We start from the raw sequence: 14,467 nt of genomic DNA, 5'->3' as shown, positions 1-14,467 counted from the left end.
ACTATGGACATGAAGAGATGTATAGGTAAATCAAAACTAATCTTTAGCATCCGACCCTAGCATGCACCAGCTTGGAATTATAGCCAACTAAATGTTTCTTCAAAACTTTGCAAGGAGTTGTTTTACATATCTCTAACTGGCCAAGCAGGGGAGATAAAGTAAACATATTGAATATGTGCTAGCTCCTTAAAACTGTTCTGAAACACCAAAAAAGTGCAAACTTTGCTAAATAAAAAAAATACAGCTTGAAGTTTAGTAGATAATCAAATGTTTTAAAGAGACATTAAAGGGACAGGAAACCCCCAAATTTTATTTCATGGTTTGGATAGAACATAAAATGTTAAACAACTTTCAAATTTACTTCTATTATCAAATTTGCTTCATTCTCTTTTTATCCTTTGCAGAAAGAACAGCATTGCACTACTGGCAGCTAATTGAACGCATCTAGTTAGTCAATCACAAGAGACAAATGTCTGCAGGCACCAATCAGCAGCTAGCTCCCACTAGTGTAGGTTATGTGCTTATTCTTTTTCAACAAGGGATATCAAGAAAACTAAGCACATTTGGAAATAGAAGTAAATTTAAAAAAGTGTCTTAAAATTACATGCTCTACCTGAGTCATGCAAGTTTCCTTTCCCTTTAAACCCATTATTTTTTCACGATTCAGAAAGAGTGTTTGATTTTAACAAACTTTTCAATTTACTTATATGATACTTGTTTTGTGCTCTTTGTAGCCTTTGTTGAAAAAGGATACCTAGGTAGGTTTAAAAAACTGCTGATTGGTGGCTGTAAATATATGCTTCATGCTAGCGGCTCACGCAGTGTTTTCAGTTAGCTCCTAATAGTGAATTGCTGCTTCTTCCACAAAGAACCAAGAGAATGAAGTAAATTTGATAGTAGAAGTAAATTGGAAAGTTGTTTAAAAACAGAATTTATGCTTACCTGATAAATTACTTCCTCTTGCGGTGTATCCAGTCCACGGATTCATCCTTACTTGTGGGATATTGTCATTCCCTACAGGAAGTGGCAAAGAGAACAAACAGCAGAGCTGTCCATATAGCTCCCCCTCTGGCTCCGCCCCCCAGTCATTCGTCCGACGGTTAGGAGAAAAAGGAGAAACCATAGGGTGCAGTGGTGACTGTAGTTAAAACAATACATTTTAACCTGACTTAATTGCCAGGGCGGGCCGTGGACTGGATACACCGCAAGAGAAAGTAATTTATCAGGTAAGCATAAATTCTGTTTTCTCTTACTTGTGGGATACCAATACCAAAGCTTTAGGACACGGATGAAGGGAGGGAACAAGACAGGTAACCTAAACGGAAGGCACCACTGCTTGCAAAACCTTTCTCCCAAAAATAGCCTCCGAAGAAGCAAAAGTATCGAATTTGTAAAATTTGGCAAAAGTATGCAGTGAAGAACAAGTCGCTGCCTTACAAATCTGTTCAACAGAAGCCTCATTTTTAAAAGCCCATGTGGAAGCCACTGCTCTGGTAGAATGAGCAGTAATTCTTTCAGGAGGCTGCTGGCCAGCAGTCTCATAGGCCAAACGGATGATGCTTTTCAGCCAAAAGGAAAGAGAAGTAGCAGTCTCCTTCTGACCTCTCCTCTTACCAGAATAGATAACAAACAAGGAAGATGTTTGTCTGAAATCCTTAGTTGCTTGCAAATAGAATTTCAAAGCACGAACCACATCAAGATTGTGTAAAAGTTGTTCCTTCTTAGAAGCTGGATTAGGACACAGGGAAGGAACAATGATTTCCTAGTTAATGTTCTTATTAGAAACAACTTTAGGAAGAAAACCAGGTTTGGTACGCAAAACTACCTTATCTGCATGGAACACCAGATAGGGTGAATTACACTGCAAAGCAGACAATTCTGAGACTCTTCGAGCAGAAGATATAGCTACCAAAAACAAAACTTTCCAAGATAATAACTTAATATCTATGGAATGTAAAGGTTCAAACGGAACCCCTTGAAGAACTGAAAGAACTAAATTTAGACTCAATGGAGGAGCCACAGGTTTATAGACAGGCTTAATTCTAACTAACGCCTGTGCAAATGCTTGAACATCTGGTACTTCTGCCAGACGCTTATGTAAAAGGATAGACAGAGCGGATATCTGTCCCTTTAAGGAACTAGCTGATAAACCTTTCTCCAATCCTTCTTGGAGAAAAGACAATATCCTTAGAATCCTAATTTTACTCCACGAGTAACCCTTGGACTCACACCAACAAAGATATTTCCGCCATATCTTATGGTAACTTTTCCTGGTGACAGGTTTTCTAGCTTGGATCAGAGTATCTATGACTGATTCAGAGAACCCACGCTTGGATAGAATTAAGTGTTCAATCTGCAAGCAGTCAGCTGCAGAGAAACTAGATTTGGATGCTTGAATGGACCCTGTATTAGAAGATCCTGCCTCATTGGCAGTGTCCATGGTGGAACAGATGACATGTCCACTAGGTCTGCATACCAAGTCCTGCGTGGCCACGCAGGCGCTATCAGAATTACCGAGGCCTTCTCCTGTTTGATTCTGGCTACCAGCCGAGGGAGAAGGGGAAACGGTGGAAAGACATAGGCCAGATTGAAGGACCAAGGCGCTACTAGAGCATCTATCAATGCCGCCTTTGGGTCCCTGGACCTGGATCCGTAAAGAGGAAGTTTGGTGTTCTGACGGGACACCATCAGATCCAACTCTGGAATGCCCCATAGCTGGGTCAGCTGAGCAAAAACCTCTGGGTGGAGTTCCCACTCCCCCGGGTGAAAAGTCTGACGACTTAGGAAATCCGCTTCCCAGTTGTCTACTCCTGGGATGTGAATTGCAGATAGATGGCAAGAGTGATCCTCCGCCCATCTGATTATTTTGGTTACTTCCTTCATCGCTAAGGAACTCTTTGTTCCTCCCTGATGATTGATGTATGCTACAGTCGTGATGTTGTCCGACTGAAATCTGATGAATTTGGCCGCCGCTAGCTGAGACCATGCCTGGAGCGTGTTGAATATCGCTCTCAGTTCTAAAATGTTTATCGGGAGAAGAGACTCTTCCCGAGACCATAGGCCCTGAGCTTTCAGGGAGCCCCAGACCGCGCCCCAGCCTAACAGACTGGCGTTGGTCGTTACAATGATCCCCTCCGGTCTGCGGAAGCACATTCCCTGAGACAGGTGATCCTGAGACAACCACCAGAGAAGAGAATCTCTGGTTTTCTGGTTCAGTTGGATTTGAGGAGACAAATCTGCATAATCCCCATTCCACTGTTTGAGCATGCACAATTGCAGTGGCCTGAGATGAATTCGAGCAAAAGGGACTACGTCCATTGCTGCTACCATTAATCCGATTACCTCCATGCACTGAGCTACAGATGGCCGAGGAATGGAATGAAGAGCTCGGCAAGTACTTAGAAGCTTTAACCTTCTGACCTCCGTCAGAAATATTTTTATTTCTACCGAGTCTATTAATGTTCCCAGGAAGGGAACCCTTGTGAGCGGGGACAGAGAACTTTTTTCTGTGTTCACCTTCCACCCGTGAGACCTTAGAAAGGCCAGAACAATATCCGTATGAGCCTTGGCTTTGGGAAAAGACGACGCCTATATTAAGATGTTGTCCAGATAAGAGGCTACTGCAATGCCCCGCGGTCTTAGTACCGCTAGAAGGGACCCTAGCACCTTTGTGAAAATTCTGGGAGCGGTGGCCAACCCGAAGGGAAGGGCCACGAACTGGTAATGCTTGTCCAGGAAAGCGAACCTTAGGAACTGATGGTGATCTTTGTGGATAGGAATATGAAGGTACGCATCCTTTAAATCCACGGTAGTCATATATTGACCTTCCTGGATCATCAGTAAGATTGTCCGAATGGTCTCCATCTTGAAAGATGGAACTCTGAGGAATTTGTTTAGAATTTTTAGATCCAGGATTGGTCTGAAAGTTCCTTCCTTTTTGGGAACCACAAACAGGTTTGAGTAAAAACCCAGTCCTTGTTCTGTAATTGGGACTGGATATATCACTCCCATCTTGAGTAGATCTTCTACACAGCGTAAGAACGCCTCTTTCTTTGTCTGGTCTGTAGACAGACGAGAAATGTGGAACCTTCCCCTTGGAGGAGAGTCCTTGAATTCTAGAAGATATCCCTGAGCAACTATCTCTAATGCCCAGGGATCGGGAACATCTCTTGCCCAAGCCTGAGCAAAGAGAGAGAGTCTGCCCCCTACCAGATCCGGTCCCGGATCGGGGGCTACCCCTTCATGCTGTCTTAGTAGCAGATGCAGGCTTCTTGGCCTGTTTACCCTTGTTCCAGCCCTGCAAAGGCTTCCAGGTTGCCTTGGGCTGTGGAGAATTACCCTCTTGCTTTGTGGTCGCAGAGGTTGAAGCAGGACTGCTCCTGAAGTTGCGAAAGGAACGAAAATTAGCCTTGTTTTTAACCTTGAAAGGCCTATCTTGCGGGAGGGCATGGCCCTTTCCCCCAGTGATATCCGAAATAATCTCTTTCAATTCGGGCCCGAAAAGGGTCTTTCCCTTGAAAGGGATATTCAGTAACTTTGTTTTAGATGACACATCGGCCGACCATGATTTAAGCCAGAGCGCTCTGCGCGCCATGATGGCAAAACCAGAATTTTTCGCCGCTAACTTAGCTAATTGCAAAGCGGCATCTGTTATAAAAGAATTAGCCAGCTTTAGAGCCTTAATTCTATCCATAATTTCGTCATATGAGGTCTCCGTCTGGAGCGACTCCTCCAGCGCCTCAAACCAGAAAGCCGCTGCAGTAGTCACAGGTATAATGCAGGCAATAGGTTGGAGAAGGAAACCTTGTTGAACAAATATTTTCTTTAGTAAACCTTCTAATTTTTTATCCATAGGATCTTTGAAAGCACAACTGTCTTCAATTGGTATGGTTGTGCGTCTGGCTAGTGTTGAAACTGCCCCCTCTACAACGTTTCAAACCATAACTTGGTTCTTAATCATGTGACATGATTAAGAACCAAGTTATGGTTTGAAACGTTGTTTGTATGATGGACCCTGCAAGGAAACAATAAAGGTCTTTTAAATTTTACTGGAGGCTGGAAAATTACTTCTTTGGACTTCACATTGGGGTTTGGCTAACCCATTCCTGTGCCCGAGGACATCAGTAAAGGTGCTGTCTTTCACCACTATATTCATCCCTCTACCTTAGGGACCGTCTGCCATGCGTCCCGCCTGGGATCAGTTATGGGGAACATTTTCTTAAAGATAGGGGGGGGGAACAAAGGGTACACCTGGTCTCTCCCACTCCCTATCCACAATATCCGCCACCCTCTTCTGGATCAGAAACGCATCAGTGTATACAGGGACTTCTAGGTATTTGTCCATTTTACACAATTTCTCTGAGACCACCATGGGGTCGCAATCATCCAGCGTAGCTAATACCTCCTTAAGCAGCACGCGGAGGTGTTCCAGCTTAAATTTAAACGCTAAGGAATCTGATTCTGCCCGCTGAGAAACCTTTCCTGTATCAGAAATTTCTCCCTCGGACAGCACATCCGTCACCGACACTTCAGAGTGTTGTGAGGGTACAACAGATAAACCCTCCAAAGCTTCTGATTGCTCATACTCTGTTCTTAAAACCGAGCTATCACGCTTTTTAGGAAAAACTGGCAGTTTGGATAAAAATGCTGCAAGGGAATTATCCATGACTGCTGCTAATTGTTGTAATGTAATAGGGGCCAATGCGCTAGAGGTACTAGGCATCGCTTGCGCGGCCGTAACTGGTGTCGACACATGGGGAGAGGAAGGTGGGCTATCCTCGTTACCTTCTGTTAAAGAATCATCTTGGGCTACATTTTTAAGTGAAACACCGTGATCTTTAAAATGCATAGATACATTAGCACACTTAAAACACAAATGTAAAGGGGGTTCCACCATGGCTACTAAACACATAGAGCAACGTTTATCTGTAGGCTCAGACATGTTAAACAGACTTAGACAGCACTCAAATACTGAAAAATACAATTTGAGAAAAAACGGTACTGTGCCTTTAAATAATAAAAAGCGCACACTTTTTTACTAAATCTTCAAAAATGATCCAATCTTTCTGAAATTTTTACCACACAATCTTAATGCTTTGAAATGATTGCACAGCAAATATCAAGTCAATTAACCCCTTAATGCCCGAACCGGAGCAACCTAAAGCTGACAACCGGTTAGCAAACTCCAGTACCATGCCACAGCAATCTGCTGTGGCCCTACCTTGACCCTGGGGATTAGTTTGATGAGAAATAAGCCTCTATGAAGTCCTCAAGTAGTCTATTGCATGAAGCTGTCTGCAATATGAACTGCGAAACTGAGGCGCGAAATTTAGGCCCCCTCCCTCTCCACTCTTATATTTTCACTACAAAATAATCGATTGCCCTTTAACAGTGTCCACCAGTCTTTGAGCCCTGTTAATTAAGCCTTCCTTTTATACTGAGTCTCAGAATATGGCTTACCTTCCCCACATGAGGATTCTTGTCAGTCTTCTAGCATTACTAATTCTTGACTAGAAAAAGATGACTGAACATACCTTATAGCAGTTAAAGCCTGCAAACTGTTCCCCCCAACTGAAGTTTTCTGGTACTCCTCAGTCCTATGTGGAAACAGCAGTGGATTTTAGTTACAAAATGCTAAAATCATTTTCCTCTCAGCAGAATTCTTCATCACTTTCTGCTAGAGAGTAAATAGTACAAACCGGCACTATTTAAAAATAACAAACTTTTGATTGAAGATATAAAAAACTACAAATCTAACACCACATTCACTTTACCCTCCCGTGGAGATGCTACTTGTTAGAGCGGCAAAGAGAATGACTGGGGGGCGGAGCCAGAGGGGGAGCTATATGGACAGCTCTGCTGTGTGTTCTCTTTGCCACTTCCTGTAGGGAATGAGAATATCCCACAAGTAAGGATGAATCCGTGGACTGGATACACTTTGCAAGAGAAATGGTATGTTCTATCTAAGTCATGAAAGAAAAAGATTGTGTTCCATGTCCCTTTAATCAACAACCAAAAGTCTGAAGTTTTAAATCAAACTCTATCTGATTAGGACTTGTGTCTTGCTCGCTAGATTCTGGAGATCTGTTCAGTTTCCTACCAGACAGCTGTGGCTTTTTAGAACATATTAATTATTCTTACAGGAAAGATACAGACACTGCAAAAGAAAAAAAAATACTTTTTCCAAAATCTACATGAAATATTACATTTCTTATTTACTAATCCCCCCCCCCCCCGCCAGATGCTCACATAACTGGAAATGGAAATCTCCCCCCTCTCTATATATAGTATTCTCCATGGTAACTAAGCATGTTACTGCTTTAATATACCTATTTTATATATTAGCAATATCATTTTTTTAATTAGCTTCATAATATTGATGACCAGGGAATGCTTCTATTGGACACTGTTGTATTGTTTTACTATATTGCTAGGGGTGAGATAGTATTAATCAGGCTATGACTTGAGTGGCCTGAAGATTACCTGTGATTATATGTGAGGACATATACTTACTGTTTTTGCTCACCATGATTGGTTAACTTTGTTTACTGTTCAGTGTTAGATTTTTGTGCCTATTCATTTTGCACTGTATTTGACATTAAACAAATTAAGATTATTTGATATTTAAAAAAAACATCTTGGGGGGCGTGTCCGTGCAGCGATCCTGACTGGTCGCACTTCCTAAGAGCTCCAGTCGATTATGTAATAGCTAAACTACCAACATTTACTACTTTCTTAAAGGGACACTGAACCCAAAAAATGTTCTTTCGTGATTCAGATAGAGCACGCAATTTTAAGCAAATTGGATAAATTATAAATTAGATACATACAGTATTTTAACATTAAGAGCTCCGTTTATTAAGCAGCGGATGCTGCTTCGAGCCCCATCGTTTCAGGTCTGCCTGAAACTAACGTTAAGAAGCCATGGTCGTAAGACTGCTGCTCCTTAACTTATCCGACACCTTTTAGGTGGTGGACTGAAATCATCCCGATCCGATCAAGATGATTGGCGGCCCCTGCAAGTGGCCGATTGGTTGCCAGTGAGCAGGGGATGGCATTACACAAGCATTTCACCAGAAATGCTTGTGCAATGTTAAATGCCGACAGCGAAATATGTCCGCTCGACTGGTGTTAAATCTACCCCTAAGTGTTATTGGGACTTTGGACAAACATTAGAAACTTTACAGATAATTAAATGAGGGAGCACGGGGAAGAAATAGTGAAGATACCAAAGGGGGCTAGGACATAGAGTACCTGGGGTGCAGGACTTTCTTTTGCTGGACTCTCTTTCTAATTTACTCCTATTATCAACTTTTCTTCATTCTTTTGGTATCTTTATTTGAAAAGAAAGAATGTAAGTTTAGATGTCGGCCCATTTTTGGTGAACAACCTGGATTGTTCTTGCTGATTGATGGATAAAATTACCCACCAATAAACAAGGGCTGACCAGGGTACTCAACCAAAAAATAGCTTAGATGCCTTCTTTTTCAAATAAAGATAGCAAGAGAACAAAGAAAAATTGATAAAAGGAGTAAATTATAAAGTTGCTTAAAATTGCATGCTCTATCTGAATCCAGAAAGAAAAAAAAAATGGGTTCAGTGTCCCTTTAACCCCTTAATGACCGGACCATTTTCAATTTTCTTACCCTTAATGACAATGGCTATTTTTACATTTCTGCAGTGTTTGTGTTTAGCTGTAATTTTCCTCTTACTCATTTACTGTACCCACACATATTATATACCGTTTTTCTCGTAATTAAATGGACTTTCTAAAGATACCATTATTTTCATCATATCTTATAATTTACTAAAAAAAAATAATAAAATATGAGGAAAAAATGGAAAAAAACACACTTTTTCTATCTTTGGCCCCCAAAATCTGTTACACATCTACAATCACCAAAAAACACCCATGCTAAATAGTTTATAAATTTTGTCCTTAGTTTAGAAATACCCAATGTTTACATGTTCTTTGCTTTTTTTGCAATTTATGGGGCAATAAATACAAGTAGCACTTTGCTATTTCCAAACCATTTTTTTTTCAAAATTAGCGCTAGTTACTTTGGAACCCTGATATCTGTCAGGAATACCTGAATATCCCTTGACATGTATATATTTTGTTTTAGAAAACATCCCAAAGTATTGATCTAGGCCCATTTTGGTATATTTCATGCCACCATTTCACCGCCAAATGCGATAAAAAAAAAAAAGTTCATTTTTTCACAAATTTTCTCACAAACTTTAGGTTTCCCACTGAAATTATTTACAAACAGCTTCTGCAATTATGGCACAAATGGTTGTAAATGCTTCTCTGGGATCCTCTTTGTTCAGAAATAGCAGACTTATATGGCTTTGTGGTTGCTTTTTGGTAATTAGAATGCCGCTAAATGCCGCTGCGCACCACATGTGTTTTATGCCCAGGAGTGAAGGGGTTAATTAGGGAGCTTGTAGGGTTAATTTTAGCTTTAGTGTAGTGTAGTAGACAACCCCAAGTATTGATCTAGGCCCATTTTGGTATATTTTATGCCACCATTTAACCGCCAAATGCGAGCAAATAAAAAAAAAACTTTACATTTTTCACAATTTTAGGTTTCTCACTGAAATTATTTACAAACAGCTTGTGCTATTATGGCAGGAATTGTTGTAAAAGCTTCTCTGGGATCCCCTTTGTTCAGAAATAGCAGACTTATATGACTTTGGCGCTGCTTTTTGGTAATTAGAAGGCCGCTAAATGCTGCTGCGCACCACACGTGAATTATGCCCAGCAGTGAAGGGGTTAAATTAGGTAACTTGTAGGGAGCTTGCAGGGTTAATTTTAGAGATCAGCCTCCCACATGACACATCCCACCCCCTGATCCCTCCCAAACAGCTCTCTTCCCTCCCCCACCCCACAATTGTTCCCGCCATCTTAAGTACTGGCAGAAAGTCTGCCAGTACTAAATAAAAGAGGTTTTTTGTTTTTTTTAAAAATAAAAATAATAAAATATTTTAGTTGTGATGGACCCCTGCCTTAGCACCAACCTCCCTGATCCCCCCCTCCAGCTCTCTAACCCTCTCCCCTACCTAATTACCGCCATCTTGGGTACTGGCAGCTGTCTGCCAGTACCCAGTTTGGCCCCACAAACCAAAGTATTTAAATTTTATTTATTACTTTTATTTTTATTTTTAATTATTTCTGTAGTGTAACCCCTAATCCGCCGCCCCCGACATTGCCGACACTAAATAAACCTATTAACCCCTAAAAAAAATTACAATATAACAATCTTTAAATAAATAAAAACTTACCTGTGAAATAAAAAAGACTAAGTTTAAACTATAAATTAACCTAACAAAACTATTCTAATAAAATTTAAAAACATACCAATTAAAAATCCTAAATTACATGATTTAAAAAACCTAATACTACAAAAAAAAATAAAAAACCTAAATTACAAATTTAAAAAAACTAATACTATGAAAAAATTAAAAAATCTAAGATAACAAAAATTAATAAACACTAAAATCACGAAAAATAAAAAACTCTAAGATTACAAAAAATAATAAACGAAATTATGAAAAATAAAAACAATTACACCTAATCTAATAGCCCTTTAAAAATAAAAAAGCCCCCCCAAAATAAAAACACCCCCTAACCTACTATAACATACCAATAGCCCTTAAAAGGGCCTTTTGTAGGGCATTGCCCTACGTTAAACAGCTCTTTTACCTAGAAAAAAAAATACAAAGTCCCACAACAGTAAAAACCACACCCAACCAACCCCCCAAAATAAAAAACCTAAGTCTAAAAAAAACCTAAGCTACCCATTGCCCCTAAAAGGGGCATTTGCATGGGCATTGCCCTTAAAAGGGCATTCAGCTCTTTTACAAACCCAAAGCCCTAATCTTAAAAAAAAAAAAAAAAAAAAACTAACACTAACCCCAGAAAATCTACTCATGGTTCCCGAAGTCCGGTCATCCATCCTCATCCAGGCAGCGAGAAGTCTTCATCCAGGCGGCGACACCTTTTTCTATCTCGGGGATGCCTTCTATCTTCATCCTGGCGGTGCGGAGCAGAGCTATCCTGGACGGCGATGACATCCTGCGTGGAGCGTCCCCTTCATACAATTACCGCCGTACACTGAAGTTGAATGCAAGTTATCCGTTTCAAAATGGCGTACCTTGTATTCCTATTGGCTGATTTGATTCTTCAAATTTAAATCAGCCAATAGGATGAAAGCTTCTGAAATCCATTTTTTTTTAGATTAGGTGTAATTGTTTTTATTTTTGATAATTTCATTTATTATTTTTTGTGATTCTTTTTTTATTTTTTTAGTATTAGCTTTTTTTAAAAAAAAATATTTAGGTTTTTAATTGGTAGGTTATTTTATTTTATTAGAATAGTTATGTTAGGTTAATTTATAGTTTAATGTTAGTTTTTTTTTATTTTACAGGTTATTTTAAGATAGTTATATTGTAACTTTTAATTTAAAGTTAGGGGGTGTTAGGTTTAGGGGTTAATAGTTTAGTTTAGTGTTTTGCGATGTGGGGGTCCGGCGGTTTAGGGGTTAATAGGTTTATTAGTTGAGATGTGGGGGACCAGCGGTTTAGGGGTTAATAGCTTTATTTAGTGTTGGCGATGTCGGGGAGCGGGCGGATTAGGGTTAATCACTTTATTTAGGTGTCAGCGATGTTGGGGCGGCGGATTAGGGGTTAATAACTTTTATTGGTGTTGGCGATGTCGGGGAGTGGAGGATTAGGGGTTAATAACTTTTATTAGTGTTGGCGATGTCGGGGAGCAGCGGATTAGGGGTATTTAGGTTTTATGTTAGGGTGTTAGGTTTAAAGGTAACTTTCTTTTCCCCATAGACATCAATGGGGTTGCGTTACGGCGATCTCCATTCCGCTATAGCAGGTGTTAGTTTTTTTTCTAACACTTTCTCCCCATTGATGTCTATGGGGAAAGCGTGCACGAGCACGTAAACTCAGCCTTTGGCTTTTGTGCGGTATGGAGCTTCACGCACCATAACGTACAGCACAAGGAGGATTTCAGTAACCTGTAATGGCAGTGCTATGGAATGTGCAATAACGCAAAATTTTTGGCGTTATTTTCGAAGCCTGTTTAGCGCAAAACTCGTACTCTAGGTGTTTGTAGGTGCATATTCTAACTTTATCGTCTGTATTTGTGACATTGGAACTCCAGATCAGACGTTATAGGCCTGAAGCGGCGGCTTACTACAGGTAGCGCTTCACCACTCGGTGTGCCGAGGTACTTAACTATAGCTGGACTGACTACTGTTTTTTTATTTCTTTTTTTATAAATATTTTTATTGAGGTTATAAATCAAATAAACCAAAAGCAAGGTAACAAAATAAAACATAGACATAAGCATATGTCAACATATCAGCATCACTGTAAAAAAAACAACAATTATTTCCAAGAGTGTTACAAAATGGTATAGTAGTGTTGATCGCTCACAGCGTGATGGTAAATAAAATGTACATTATTCTTCCTGTACAGTGAAACATAGTGATAAAATAAAACACTCTTGGATTTAAATAGTATACAGACTATTAAAGAAAACATTAACCTATACAATCAGCTCAAACCTCTTTTATATTTATATTGGACTATATCCCATAGTACTAAACTTTTGGGCCTTGGGTATTAGAAACATGGGTAATTGGGATAAGTATTATCAAAAAGATACCATTAATATACCTCTAATACATTTTATTACAACTATTGTTTAAGAAACTGAAGGTATATGTAGAACATATTCTGAGGTTCACAGTTTATGCTAAAAATAGCTAGGCCAAGATCTCAACCTTAACATCTTCATAGTAATCCATAGTTGCACCTTCTAGATTTGAACGGTGTATATTTATATAACTATGTATATGAATTATGCGTCTTCTAATCATAATGGGAATCAGAATGTTGTTGGTTGCCTCTGTAACACTATATCTATTTATTATAACGATGTAAGGGCATACGTCTTGGGATATATTTTCCCTAGCTTATTAAGTAAACTAAATGGGGGGGGGGGGCATAGCTAATGTCTGAAACTGGAGTTTCTTGGGATGATAGGGGCATTTAGGTGGGGCCAAAATCCTAGTTTATGGGAATCTGTCTTCTAAAAGATCTTGAAATATTAATATATATCCTGACGGAGCTTTACCAGCTGTGTTGTCTCTTTTATTGTGTTATGTAGTGGGCAAAGGGAAGGATTCTACTGACGATGAGTATGGGGCTATTGGTATAACCATATAAGTAGTATAGTAAAAGAGAAATTTGTTATCTACAATCCTATAGAATTAAACCTTATCGCCCGGGTATGGGCCCTATACCCAGGTAACAGGTGGATCAACTGTATATGAAGGCAGGTATTTTCTAGTGGTTAACTACTTTTAAACTATTCACTTTACATGTGACTATCCTAGCCTCTTAGTAGTGTGATAAAAGAATATAGCTTTAGCTGTGGTAGTTAAAAAAGAAGTTACATAGCCACGAATGTTTTATATATATATACAGGTATCCCTCAGTTTACGCCGGGGTTAGGTACCAGAAGGAATCGTTGTAAATTGAAATTGTTGTAAATTGAAACCCAGTTTATAATGTAAGTCAATGGGAAGTGAGGGAGATAGGTTCCAGGCCCCTCTCAAAATTGTCATAAGTAACACCTAATATATTATTTTTAAAGCTTTGAAATGAAGACTTTAAATGCTAAACAGCATTTATAAACCTAATAAAATAATCACAACACAGACTTAACTTGCATTTTTCTGTAAACAGTTCTTTCTATGCATTCCAATCTGGACTGATTTATAGACAGGAAGATCTTGTTCCTTTGAAATCTGCTCGATAGCTCAGGTCTGGTTAAACTGATTAATTTCAGCTTGCTTGGCTTTTCTGCAACACAAGCGGACAGTTCCACCTACTGGCTATTTTAATAAATGCACTGCTTCTCAATAGCAGTCACATGACTGGAAAAAAAGGTTGTTATTCTGAAACGGTGTAAATTGAACCGTTGTAAAACGAGGGCCACCTGTATATATATAAGTTCCCTATCTCTGAGAAGCTTATGTCAAAGTATAAAGGGGTAGTAACTAAAGGAATATAACTGAGCAGTAAATTACTCACAATATAGAGCCAGGGTGACGTTGTTCTAAATTAAGGTCCTATATACCAACCATTAAACACAATTGAACATATACAGTACATAATATCCATATGAACAAGTAAATAAACAATATAACAGCTTTAAAACCTAAGTGCTCATCTCAAAGGAAAAAATCTATCGCTATCACAAATAGCCCACTTCATAATATGTCTTGCTCCATATAGGGCTAATTAGAGAGCCTTCCTATTTGCGATGTATCCATAGCAGGATTCAAATTCAAATAAAGTAAAGAGGTAGGGATAACATTATTATGTAAAGAGTAATGTATTGAACCAGTGTACATGTTGTTGATAATCAGTCTGCCATATA

General features: G+C 39.3%; 1 protein-coding gene across 1 annotated transcript in view; it reads right to left on the bottom strand.

Annotated features, from left to right (window-relative positions):
- FAM221A (family with sequence similarity 221 member A) overlaps nucleotides 1–14,467 on the bottom strand; it is a 148,093-nt gene that overhangs the window by 73,884 nt on the left and 59,742 nt on the right.

The sequence above is a fragment of the Bombina bombina genome, chromosome 5 (assembly GCF_027579735.1).
Source record: "Bombina bombina isolate aBomBom1 chromosome 5, aBomBom1.pri, whole genome shotgun sequence".
In the NCBI taxonomy this organism is placed as follows: Eukaryota; Metazoa; Chordata; class Amphibia; order Anura; family Bombinatoridae; genus Bombina; species Bombina bombina.
This window is presented reverse-complemented; position numbering and strand designations above follow the sequence as displayed.